Here is a 12,620-nt window from a genome sequence, read left to right as displayed (position 1 = left end):
GAGGCTTAAAAAAAACAGAACTTTTATTTTCCCTCAGAGTGCTAGAGGCTAGAAGTCCAAGATCAAGGCGTTGGCAGTTCATTTTTCTCTAAGTCCTTTCTCCTTGACTCAGATGCTGCCTCCTTGCTGTGTCCTCTTATGTTCTTTCTTCTCTGCATATGTTTGTCCTCAAATTTCCTCTTTTTATAAAGATATGGGTCATATTGAATTAGGGTCCACCTGAAATACCTCATTTAACTTAATTACTTCTTCAGTTCAATTCAGTTCAGTTGCTCAGTTGTGTCCGACTCTTTGCCACCCCATGAATCACAGCACGCCAGGCCTCCCTGTCCATCTCCAATTCCCGGAGTTCACCCAAACTCACGTCCATCGAGTAGGTGATGCCATCCAGCCATCTTATCCTCTGTCATCTCCTTCTGCCCCCAATCCCTCCCACCATCAGAGTCTTTTCCAGTGAGTCAACTCTTCACATGAGGTGGCCAAAGTACTGGAGTTTCAGCTTTAGCATCATTCCTTCCAAAGAACACCATGGACTGATCTCCTCTAGAATGGACTGGTTGGATCTCCTTGCTTCTCCAAACATCCTGAGGTACTAGGAGTGAGGGCTTCACCATATGAATGTGAGCAGGCTATACTTTAGCCCATTAATGTGGAGAAGAGAGTGGAGAGTAAGTGCAAACTTGTGTATATTTGTAATTTTCATAGATATAACATATGATGTTATATATAACAAATAACATATTCTCATAATTTGTATGTCTTTTAAAATTTATTTATTTTAGTTGGAGGCTAATTACTTTACAATATTGTATGTTTTGAAAATGAAATATGATATGGACAAAGTTATTCATTCAGCAAAATGTGACTCAATCACTTGAATGGACAAGGGCTTACTATCAGAATTAAAACATGGTTCATGCTTTCTAGAAACTGAAAATGAATGCCATTGTTTTTATCATAACATCTACATAGCACTCTACATTTTATCCTGTTCCTAAGAACTTTGTAAGGAAGATGTGGGCCTATGTTTTATATGTTGAATATGATATATTTTTCCTACTGCATCTGTTTCTAGGGATGAATTGTGATGGTTTTAAAATGATATCAATTGTTCCATTTAAAACAAGAGTGAGGCAGTCTTGACAATAATCCAAGGATAAAAAAATTACACAAAATACTGAGAAATATGGACTCAGGAGACAATATGGCTACATGTCTGTAATATTCCCTTCTGTTCCAAACCTATTCAAACAAGAAAAAGAATATGTATGCACATCATATGTACATACATGTAGCCTGTTCTGCTCCTTTCTCCAAATTTCTCTGTCAAGGGCAGACTCTTGTAATCATAATCAGCTTCTTAATTGCAACATGAAAGAAGACAGTCTTTACATACCTGAGGAAAACTCAGGCAAGGGGAAAAAAGGGCTGGTGGAAGAGTTAACTTCAGAGGACTCAGGAAGTGCTTTAAGGTAAATGGTCTCAGAGCCATCAGGGAGGATTAGCATCCTAACCTCAACAACAGGCTGGAAAAGTAACCTATTTAAGATTTTTTTTTTTTCAAGAAACTCTTGTGAAATTATAATAAGAATAAATTTTGCTGAATATCAGAATGGGAACAACAATGGACGAAATTAAGGAGCAAGGAAAGGAAACCCAGGGATTTTTAGAAAATTTACTGCAAAAGTCAAAAGATATGATAAGAAGAACTAAAAGGTAATAGGAAGGAGAGGAGGCATTTATAAGTTTCAGCGAGAGGAAGAGAGGATGACAACGTAATGAGGGAAAAATTTCTAAATGGGCAGCTATAAGGATGAATGAAATGAAAATTATTCGTTTTTTTTTTCTCAACCACTCTAGTGAAAGTCTGGAAATTCAAGGTAAACAATGAGGAGTAAAGAGTACAATACAGAGGAAAGCAAATTGCCTTCAAGTAAATGAAAATCCAGATGATATCAGGGTTATTTTCAATAAGAGTCAATGTAATAGAACAGTAACAAAATAATTAAAAATTCAGAATTTCCTCTGATTTCAAGTGTATAATCATTTTTATCATGGAAGGACTCTGAATTTTATCATTTTGTCTTTGAAAGAATTACTCAAGGATATGTATTGGCAATACATGCATACTTAACATACATACAAAGAAAGAAAGGAAGTGAAATTAGAAACTTGATAACAAAAACATGTGGCAGGCAAAGAGCCTAGTAAAAACTTCCTTCTAGTTAAATCTAAAACATATTGCTGCACAGGAAAAAATAAATTTATTTTATTTTTATAAAAAGTACATGTAAACATATGAAAGTCTGAGATAGAAAAGACAAGACAGGAATAAACAGAAATAGGAAGGATACAGTGAACTTCAATTGTATGGAGGAGATTTAAAAATAAGTGACTGCTATCTTGCTGAAATGTATGAATTTCTAGACAATATTTTGAGGAAATAAAGGGCCAAGACTTTGAATATGAAATTGTGGTGTAAGGTTTATGTTGTTTGTTTGAAGAGACACTAACCTGAAAGTATGACCCCTGGGCATGCTGAATATTTTAAACTGAAGAAGTTTGAGAAAATAGCTGAAGTATGAAGGTTACTCTGCTCTTTCCCCAACCCTGCTCCCTTAAAACAGGACATAAAATTCCAATATGAGAGTTGCCCTCCCTATACTCAGAAGAAAGATACGTCCTTATCTTTGAAGACAAATAAGACACCAAAAGGAATCCTAACAAACCTGTCTTTGCTGTACCCTCAGTTTACTACACTTAACCTCATATTCTTTAACCTATCATATTCCTCTACCTGCTTTTCATCAAGCCTACACTCAGGTTTAATTGTTTCTTTGGGTTTTTATTTCCTAATGAAAGGCTCTCGCACATGAAAATAAACGTGTGTGCTTTATTCCCTCTTAATCTGTATTTGTCAGTTTAATTTTTTCAGACTCAGCCAGGGAGTCTAGAAGGTCCAGGGGAACTTCTTCCTTCCATATATACATATATATATAAAACCATAACCCAAGGACCCCCACCTTCACTTTCCAAAAAGCTTCTCCAAACTGATTTTGTAATCGATAGTGAAGAAAGCACCTTTCACTAATAAAATGAGCACGTTTTGATAAAGGCTGCTAGAAAGGAAAGCACTTTTGATATGCACCCGAAAAGAGGTCAAATGCCTTTGGAAAGGAAACTTGAAGAATCAGAGAATTTATTCAGAAGTCAAGGGTAGTTTTACACTGAATATCTATAAAGGCATCCTGGTATTTTTCAAGGGAATAAAGAACAGATGTCTGGTTTGTTCCTTAAGTTTTAATTTATACGACATAAAGTTCTCTAATATGCAGAATTATTTTAATTATGAAGACAAAGGTCTCATCTAAATACAGTTTCTTAATTGACTCAGGTAGTAGTGAGCCTGTACAAATGGCTATCTCAGTAATAAATGGACATCATTCACAAATTTCTTGTTGTTTAATTGCTAGATCAGGTCTGACTCTTTTGCAACCCCATGGACTGTAGCCCACCAGGCTCCTCTGTCCATGGGATTTCCCATGCAAGCATACAGGGGTGGGTGGCCACTTCCTTCTCTAAGGGATCTTCCTGATCCAGGGATTGAATCTGAGTATCATGTATTGGCAGGCTGATTCATTACAATTGAGCCACGATACATGGGCTTAAGTAGGTTAATTTCTATACATGATTTTTTTAAAAAATGATGTTACTATATGATATAAATTACATCATACAAATAATGCCAGGGCATTAGTTCAGTTCAGTTTAGTCGCTCAGTCTGTCTGACTCTACGACCCCATGATCACAGCATGCCAGGCCTCCCTGTCCATCAACAACTCCCAGAGTTGACTCAAACTCATGTCCATCCAGTTGGTGATGCCATCCAGCCATCTCATCCTCTGTCATCCCCTTCTCCTCCTGCCCCTAATCCCTCCCAGCATCAGAGTCTTTACCAATGAGTGAACTCTTCGCTTGAGGTGGCCAAAGTATTGGAGTTTGAGCTTTAGCATCAGTCCTTCCAAAGAACACCCAGGACTGATCTCTGTTAGAATGGACTGGTTGGGTCTCCTTGCAGTCCAAGGGACTCTCAACAGTCTTCTCCAACACCAAAGTTCAAATGCATCAATTCTTCGACACTCAGGTTTCTTCAAAGACCAATTCTCACATCCATACATGACCACTGGGAAAACCATAGCCTTGACTAGACGGACTTTTGTTGGCAAATATCTCTGCTTTTCAATATACTATCTAGATTGGTCATAACTTTTCTTTCAAGGAGTAAGCGTCTTTTAACTTCACAGCTACAATCACCATGTGCAGTGATTTTGGAGCCCCCCGAAATAAAGTCTGACACTGTTTCCACTGTTTCCCCATCTATTTCCCGTGAAGTCATGGGACCAGATGCCATGATTTTAGTTTTCTGAATGTTGAGCTTTAAGCCAACTTTTTCACTCTCCTCTTTCACTTTCATCAAGAGGCTTTTTAGTTCCTCTTCACTTTCTGCCATAAGGGTGGTGTCATCTGCATATCTGAGGTTATTGATATTTCTCCTGGCAGTCTTGATTCCAGCTGGTGCTTCTTCCAGTCCAGCGTTTCTCATGATGTACTCTGCATAGAAGTTAAATAAGCAGGGTGACAATATACAGCCTTGACGTACTGTTTTTCCTATTTGGAACCAGTCTGTTGTTCCATGTCCAGTTCTAACTGTTGCTTCCTAACCTGCGTATAGGTTTCTCAAGAGGCAGGTCAGGGTCTCTGGTATTCCCATGTCTTTCAGAATTTTCCACAGTTTATTGTGATCCACACAGTCAAAGGGTTTGGCATAGTCAATAAAGCAGAAATAGATGTTTTTCTAGAACTCTCTTGCTTTTTCCATGATCCAGCAGATGTTGGCAATTTGATCTCTGGTTCCTCTGCCTCTTCTAAAACCAGCTTGAACATCAGGAAGCTCACAGTTCACGTATTGCTGAAGCCTGGCTTGAAGAATTTTGAGCATTACTTTACTAGCCTGTGAGATGAGTGCAATTGTGCGGTAGTTTGAGCATTCTTTGGCATTGCCTTTCTTTGGGATTGCAATGAAAGCTGACATTTTCCAGTGCTGTGGCCACTGCTGAGTTGTCCATATTTGCTGGCATATTGAGTGTAGCACTTTCACAGCATCATCTTTCAGGATTTGAAATAGCTCAACTAGCTTTGTTTGTAGTGATGCTTTCTAAGGCCCACTTGACTTCACAATCCAGGATGTCTGGCTCTAGGTGAGTGATCACACCATCGTGATTATCTGGGTCGTGAAGATCTTTTTTGCATAGTTCTTCTGTGTATTCTTGCCACCTCTTCTTAATATCTTTTGATTCTGTTAGGTCCCTAACATTTCTGTCCTTTATCGAGCCCATCTTTGCATGAAATGTTCCCTTGGTATCTCTAATTTTCTTGAAGAGATCTCTAGTCTTTCCTCTTCTGTTGTTTTCCTCTATTTCTTTGCATTGATTGCCAAGGAAGGCTTTTTTATCTCTCCTGCTATTCTTTGGAACTCTGCATTTAGATGCCTATATCTTTCCTTTTCTCCTTTGCTTTTCACTTCTCTTCTTTTTGCAGCTATTTGCAAGGCCTCCTCAGAAAGCCATTTTGCTTTCTTACATTTCTTTTCCATGGGGATGATCTTGATCCCTGTCTCCTGTACAATGTCACAAATCTCCATCCATAGTTCATCAGGCACTCTGTCTATCAGATCTAGGCCCTTGAATCTATTTCTCACTTCCACTGTATAATCATAAGGGATTTGATTTAGGTCATATCTGAACGGTCTAGTGGTTTTCCCCACTTTATCAATTTGAGTCTGAATTTGGCAATAAGGAGTTCATGATCTGATCCACAATCAGCTCCCAGCTTTTTGTTGACTGTATAGAGCTTTTCCATCTTTGACTGCAAGGAATATAATCAATCTGATTTTGGTGTTGACCATCTGGTGATGTCCATGTGTAGTCTTCTCTTGTGTTGATGGAAGACAGTGTTTGTTATGACCAGTGTGGTCTGTTCACAAAACTCTATTAGGTTTTGCCCTGCTTCATTCCGTACTCCATGGCCAAATTTGCCTGTTACTCCAGGTGTTTCTTGAGTTCCTACTTTTGCATCCAGGGCATAGAAACAACTAAATGTTCAGCACTGGGATGGCTGAAAAAATTTCAAATCTTCAATACTATAAAATAAAATGCAGACATTTTACAATGAGATGCCCTTTTATATAGTCACATAGAGGAATATTCAGGACAGTTTTTCCATTAAAAGTCACAGGAAAAAGAGCATTTTCATTTTAAATTAACTACATACACATATTTAAATATACATATAAAGTTAAATTCATACATGTAGTAATCACCTAGTAGAAGAAGAGGTATATGTGTTGTGTATTAAGGTGTGGGTTGGAAGACTGGGTGGAATTGAGACATTCTCATTAAAATCTATTTTCTGTGTTTTGTTAATATTTTTGAGACAGAAAGCTTTTGTTGCCTACTTTGTAATGAAAATATGCTTAAATTAATAGGGTAAATTAGAAATCATGCCAAAGTATTTCATTTTCAGAGAAAGATGAAGGTGCTGAGTCTTGGGCTTAACCAGCTCTTTGCTAAATCAGGAAGCTGGAATACTAACCTGAACTCAAGACCAGGTTTTTGGAATTTAATGTCCCCCAACTTGATATATTTATTTCTAACTTTTATTTTATGTGCATTATAAATTACGTGAGGAAATTCTGAAGACAAAGCTGCCATGCACACATACTTCATGCATTAATTGCAAAAAGTATAAAAAGGGGCATGAATAAAGATCACTTACCACTGCATCAGTTAAAGGTGACTACCTTGGTGATCCAGTGTCTGGGACTCCACACTCCTAATGCAGGGGGCCCAGGTTTGTTCCCTGCTTGGGGAACTAGATCCCACATGCCACAACTAAGAGTTAGCATGCTACAACTAAGGATCCTTTATACCTCAACTAAAAGATTCCATATGTTGCAACTAAGACTCGACACAATCAAATTAATTAATTAATTTTAAAAGAAAGCTCATTAATGTTAAAATTCTTAGGTCTATGCTTCTAGTAATATTTTTAAAATTAAGGTTATATATACATATGTATATATTTCTAGTTTTTACATATAACTATGTGTGTGTATATATATATATATATATATATATATATATATGTATAAAATAAAGGTCACAATATATGTTATGGCTTTTTTCTCATACTGTACAAAATTTTTCCCCATGCCATTGAACAGTCTTGTAAAAGCAGCCCAAGTAGTTATGTATTACTTAAACTTTTGAAGGGATGTGGCAGGACTTAGTGAACCAATTCACTGTCACTGTAACTTTTACTATATATATCTGTGAGTCTTTTTTATAGCAAATCCCTAGAAATGAACATTTTTGGCCAGAAGTCCTTTAAAGGCTTTTGATAGACCTCATGAAACTGCCTTCCAGAAAGTTTTTACCACACTGGTTTAATAAGCAGCTTATTTCCTCTTACATCAGATAAAATTAAATATTTGAAAATAAGTTTGATCATTAAAGTTTCCTAAAATGATGGGTGCAAACGATATCCTTCTATTTCTCAGGCTCTACTGCTTAGTTTCAACCAAAGTATCTGACAGAAACACAATACTCTGGACAAATGTTTACAGTAAAAAGCAAGTAGGTTTTATAACTTTCAAAGTATTCAGTTAGAAGTAGGTCATTCAGGAAGAATTTCTGAGTGTAAGTTATGTTCTAGGTATAACCCAGATAACAGCCGAAGTAACTTACTCTGTCCTCTGAGATGCAAATAAAATTAGTTCAAGCCTGCTTTGTTGTCCTCAGGAAGTATAACATTCCCCCTGAGGTGTCTGAAACTCAAGAAGCATAGCTTTCATGGTTATCCTGTACTCTGATTTCTGGCTCCATCCACACTTTCCTCCCTCTAGCATCACTCCTGTGGAGTCCTACTCCCATCCTTGCAATATTGACAGAACAGGGACCATGCTCCTGACACCATTCTTGCAGTTCAGTCCTGTGTGTAATAGGGTCACTGTGGGTGGGAACTATAGCGTTTGCACCCCAATTCTACCCAGCAAGTGACATTTATACATTATGAATTCAGGAAGTGAATAGAAATTAAATATTAGCCATTCCAATCCTTAAAGTAACTCAGCTAGCATGCCTGGCCCATCTCATTGCTCTGCTTTCTCCTAAGGCCAGTCCCCTGCTCATGTGCTTCTCAGTCCCTGCATGCTTTTATATCTTGCACTCTCATTTCTTCTGTTTCTATTCATTCACCTCTCCCAATCCAAACTCTCCTTACTTCTTATGTAGAACAGTTTAATGATCACTTTTTCTACCTCAAAACCATCCAGCCAGACACTTCATCTTCATAAATAAGTGTGCCCATATAGGAATGTTTGTGGACAAAGACAATATTCTCCCAGAGAAATGTGTTATCAGCAGCAGTTAAAAGAATACATTCAGCCCCCTCACTGTTTCAGATATACAATTATAGGAAAACTTGGTCATGCCTCATGGAACAAAATATGATTCCTGCTTCCCAGGTTCTTCTAATCTAGGCCCTCTTTCCTCGCCTCATTCAGGATGCAAATATTCTTGCAAGGTTACTTTTCAGTTCACCTGCAGACTGAACTCCCACAGTTTGCTGTCCCACATCAGGGCCATGGTCAGTATTAACTATATTCAAAAGCAGAGACATTACTTTGCCGACTAAGGTCCATCTAGTCAAGGCTATGCTTTTTCCTGTGGTCATGTATGGATGTGAGAGTTGGACTGTGAAGAAGGCTGAGTGCCAAAGAATTGATGTGTTTGAACTGTGGTGTTGGAGAAGACTCTTGAGAGTCCCTTGGACTGCAAGGAGATCCAACCAGTCCATTCTGAAGGGGATCAGCCCTGGGATTTGTTTGGAAGGAATGATGCTAAAGCTGAAACTCCAGTACTTTGGCCACCTCATGCGAAGAGTTGACTCATTGGAAAAGACTCTGATGCTGGAGGGATTGGGGGCAGGAGGAGAAGGGGATGACAGAGGATGAGATGGCTGGATGGCATCACGGACTCGATGGACATGAGTCTGAGTGAACTCTGGGAGTTGGTGATGAACAGGGAGGCCGGCATGCTGTGATTCATGGGGTCACAAAGAGTCGGACACGACTGAGCGACTGAACTGAACTGAACTGAAAACCATTCTGGACTCCTTACTGATGCCAGAGGACTTCTATGCCAAGACAATACATATTGAGTTCATCCAACTTGAGTTCTGTCTTATCCTATTGAGCTTTCAGAGTGAGTTATTATTTAGGATACTTTCTTCAGTGACAGACCCAACTCAAATTACCTTAAGAAAAAAAAAAAAGAGAGAGAATTCATGATTAACATCTTAGGAAGCCCAGTGGCAGGACTGACCTCCTCCTTCTCTATTTCTCTAGAAAATGGAGTGCTATAAAAGAGGGTAAAATCAGCTGGATCTAAGAGATAAACTCTATACATATTCAGGCAGTGTGGTATTATAGAGTCTTGATTTTGCGATTAAAATCCTGGGCTCTAAATCTAGTTTTGGCTCAAGCCAGCAGTAGGTCCTTACGGAACTTTCTTAATTCCTAGACTTTTCCAGGACCTGCATTTCTCATCATCCTGTAGTTCAGCTTATAGTTTATTGCAATTACCTGCAGAGTTTATGCAAAGCAGGTGCTTGAGCTGTATGGCAAATTCACTGAATCACTATCTCAGAGGAAAGAGTTCCAGACACTGGGAACACCGTGGTGATGCTTATGTGCAACCAAATTTGTGAAACACAGAAATAGTCCATTCTTTGGTGGGGGCGGCTCTTCTCAGCCATACAATTTATGAAACTAGGAAGCTCTAGAAGGACTAAATCCAGCTACATAATATTTTGAAAGCTCATTATAAAAAAAAGCAATATCATTACAAACAGTTCAAGAGAGTCATGTGTTCCGGTTAGACTTTATGTTCTCTGAGATAAAGTAAATTGGATCTTCTAAAAGGTCACAGAAAAAGCTTCCAAACATGCAGGGAATCTGGTAGGCATGCACTTCTCATAGATAATCAACCAACAAAAACATGAATCTGGAACTTGAGGGAAAAGAATAGGTAGTGATGGATAAATTAATTAATGTAAGCACCATGGAAATTTTGGTAGCAAAATACAAGATAAATGCAGAAATAATTATATGACTCACTAGGTAAACAGGAAGAGACAGGGTAAATCTCAGTACTCAGAACAGTGGTCACGACACTTCTCAGTGTAACAGGATTCTTGTGGACTTTTATACTCAGCTTAGTAACTTAGAACTTAGTAACAATAATTGAAAGAGAATCATATTTTGGAGCTTCCCCGGTGGTCCAGCAGCTAAGACTCTGCACTCCTTATGCATGGGGCCCAACTTCGAGCCCTGATCAGGAAACAAGATCCCACATGCTGCAATTAAGAGTTCACATGTAACAACAAAAGATCTTGCATGCTGCAAGGCAGATCAAAGATCCTGCATCCACACCTAAGACCTGGAACAGCCAAATAAAGAAATAAAAACATTTTTATAAAACAAATATAGTCATATTGTGACCATGTTGGATCCTTCTTGGTTCTAGATGAGTCCAATAAGGGGGGGTCTTTACTTACTGAGTACTCAGTCGCTTCACTTGTGTTGACTCTTTGCAACCCCATGGACTGTATCCTCCCAGGCTTCTCTTTCCATGGGATTTTCGTGACAAGAATACTGGAGTGGGTTGCCATGCCTTACTTCCTATATTGATTTAAAGTTTCAGATGGATTGGTGGTAAAGAATCCACCTGCCAATATAGGAGACACAGGAAATGTGGGCTTGATCCTTGGGTTGGAAGGTTTCTTGTAGGAGGAGATGGCAACCCAGTCCAGTATTCTTGTTGGAGAACCCCATGGATAGAGGAACCTCGCAGGCTACAGTCCATGGGATCACAAAGAGTCAGACATGACTGAGCATGCATGCATATGGAATAACTTGATACACTGACTGTTTAGGTAGAAAATACTACAATACTTTTTACCCTGAAATGAATAATTCATTTCCCTTTAGGCAAATAAGCGTTTTACCCTAGCTGAAAATCTATAGTTTATACTAGTTCAAGAGTCTTTCAGTTACAGATAAGAAACAGTCAACTCAAATAAGCTTATGAAGAAAAAGAAAAGGAGGAAGGAAGGGAGGGAAGGAAGGTAGAAGGGAGGGATGAAGAAGGAAAGAAAGAAGAAGAAAAAAAGAAAGAGGAGGGTGTATCTTATTGGGTCTCATGATGGGAAATCTACAGTCCTTCTTCAAGTCAGCATGTTCTATAGTTCAATGCTGTCTTTAAGCCTTTGTTTCCCTTGGTCTCCTCTTGCCTACATGATCATAGAGGCCATCTCCACGTGGCAGCCTGACGATGGCAGACCTTTCAAATAATTATTACTATCAAAGTAACAATGCTTCACATTTCTAAGTACTCTACATGTACGCACTCCTTTATCCTCACAATAGCTCTGTGAGACAGGTCCTATTATTTCCCCATTTTAGAGATGTGAAGACTAAACCACAGAGAAGTTAAGTAATTTACCCAAGCTAGTGAGTAATAGAACTGGAATTATAATCCAGGCTGTCTGACACCAGAGCCCTAGTCAAATCTGGATCAATTGCTTTCAGTTTAGGGGGAAAAGATGAGATTCATGCTAATGTTGTACCTGACAATGATTATTATAAAACTAGGAATGAGGGCAAGGTTTCCCCAAAGGAAGCAATGATGGAGATACAAAACCAACAGACTGTCAAACCTCAACATGAATCAGCTATAGGCATACATATATGGCTGATTCATGTTGAGGTTTGACAGAAAACAACAAAATTTGTAAAGCAATTATCCTTCAATAAAAAAATGCATTAAAAAGAAAATCTATAATAGCAAAAAAAAAAAAAACCAGACTAAGATATATATTTTTTCTTTCCATAATTCAACAACAAATGTAATAGAAAAAAATGCATTTGGCTGTAGGACCAATGAAAGAATTAATTAAAATTAATCTAATAGTTAATGAGGTCTGTGAGACAAATTAATTTTTGTGGGAGGAAGTATAATAGTCAATGGTATGGAATAAAGGAAGCAGCAAAAATGGGAAATTAAATGAATCCACCTCAGTGAGGTCATTTTTTTCTTCCATCTCCTAGTTTTCAGGTAGCTTTTTGAAAGACATTTATATTTCAGAAGCAAAACAATTCTGTAAAGCAATTATCCTTCAATTAAATACATAAATAAATAAAAGCATAGAACAAATACTGAGTGTTCAGTTCAGTGAGTCACTCATCATATCTGACTCTTTGTGACCCCATGGACTGCAGCATGCCAGGCTTCCCTGTCCATCACCATCTCCTGGAGCTTACTCAAACTCATGTCCATTGAATCAGTGATGCCATCCAACCATCTTATCCTCTGTCGTCCCCTTCTCCTCCCACCTTCAGTCTTTCCCAGCATAAAGGTCTTTTCAAATGAGTCAGTTCTTCACATCAGGTGGCCAAAGTATTGGATTTCAGCTTCAACATCAGTCCTTCCAGTGAATAT

The sequence above is a fragment of the Capricornis sumatraensis genome, chromosome 10 (genome assembly GCF_032405125.1).
Source record: "Capricornis sumatraensis isolate serow.1 chromosome 10, serow.2, whole genome shotgun sequence".
Taxonomy (NCBI): domain Eukaryota; kingdom Metazoa; phylum Chordata; class Mammalia; order Artiodactyla; family Bovidae; genus Capricornis; species Capricornis sumatraensis.
The sequence above is the reverse complement of the archived record's forward strand: the minus strand, read 5'-3'. Positions refer to the sequence as shown.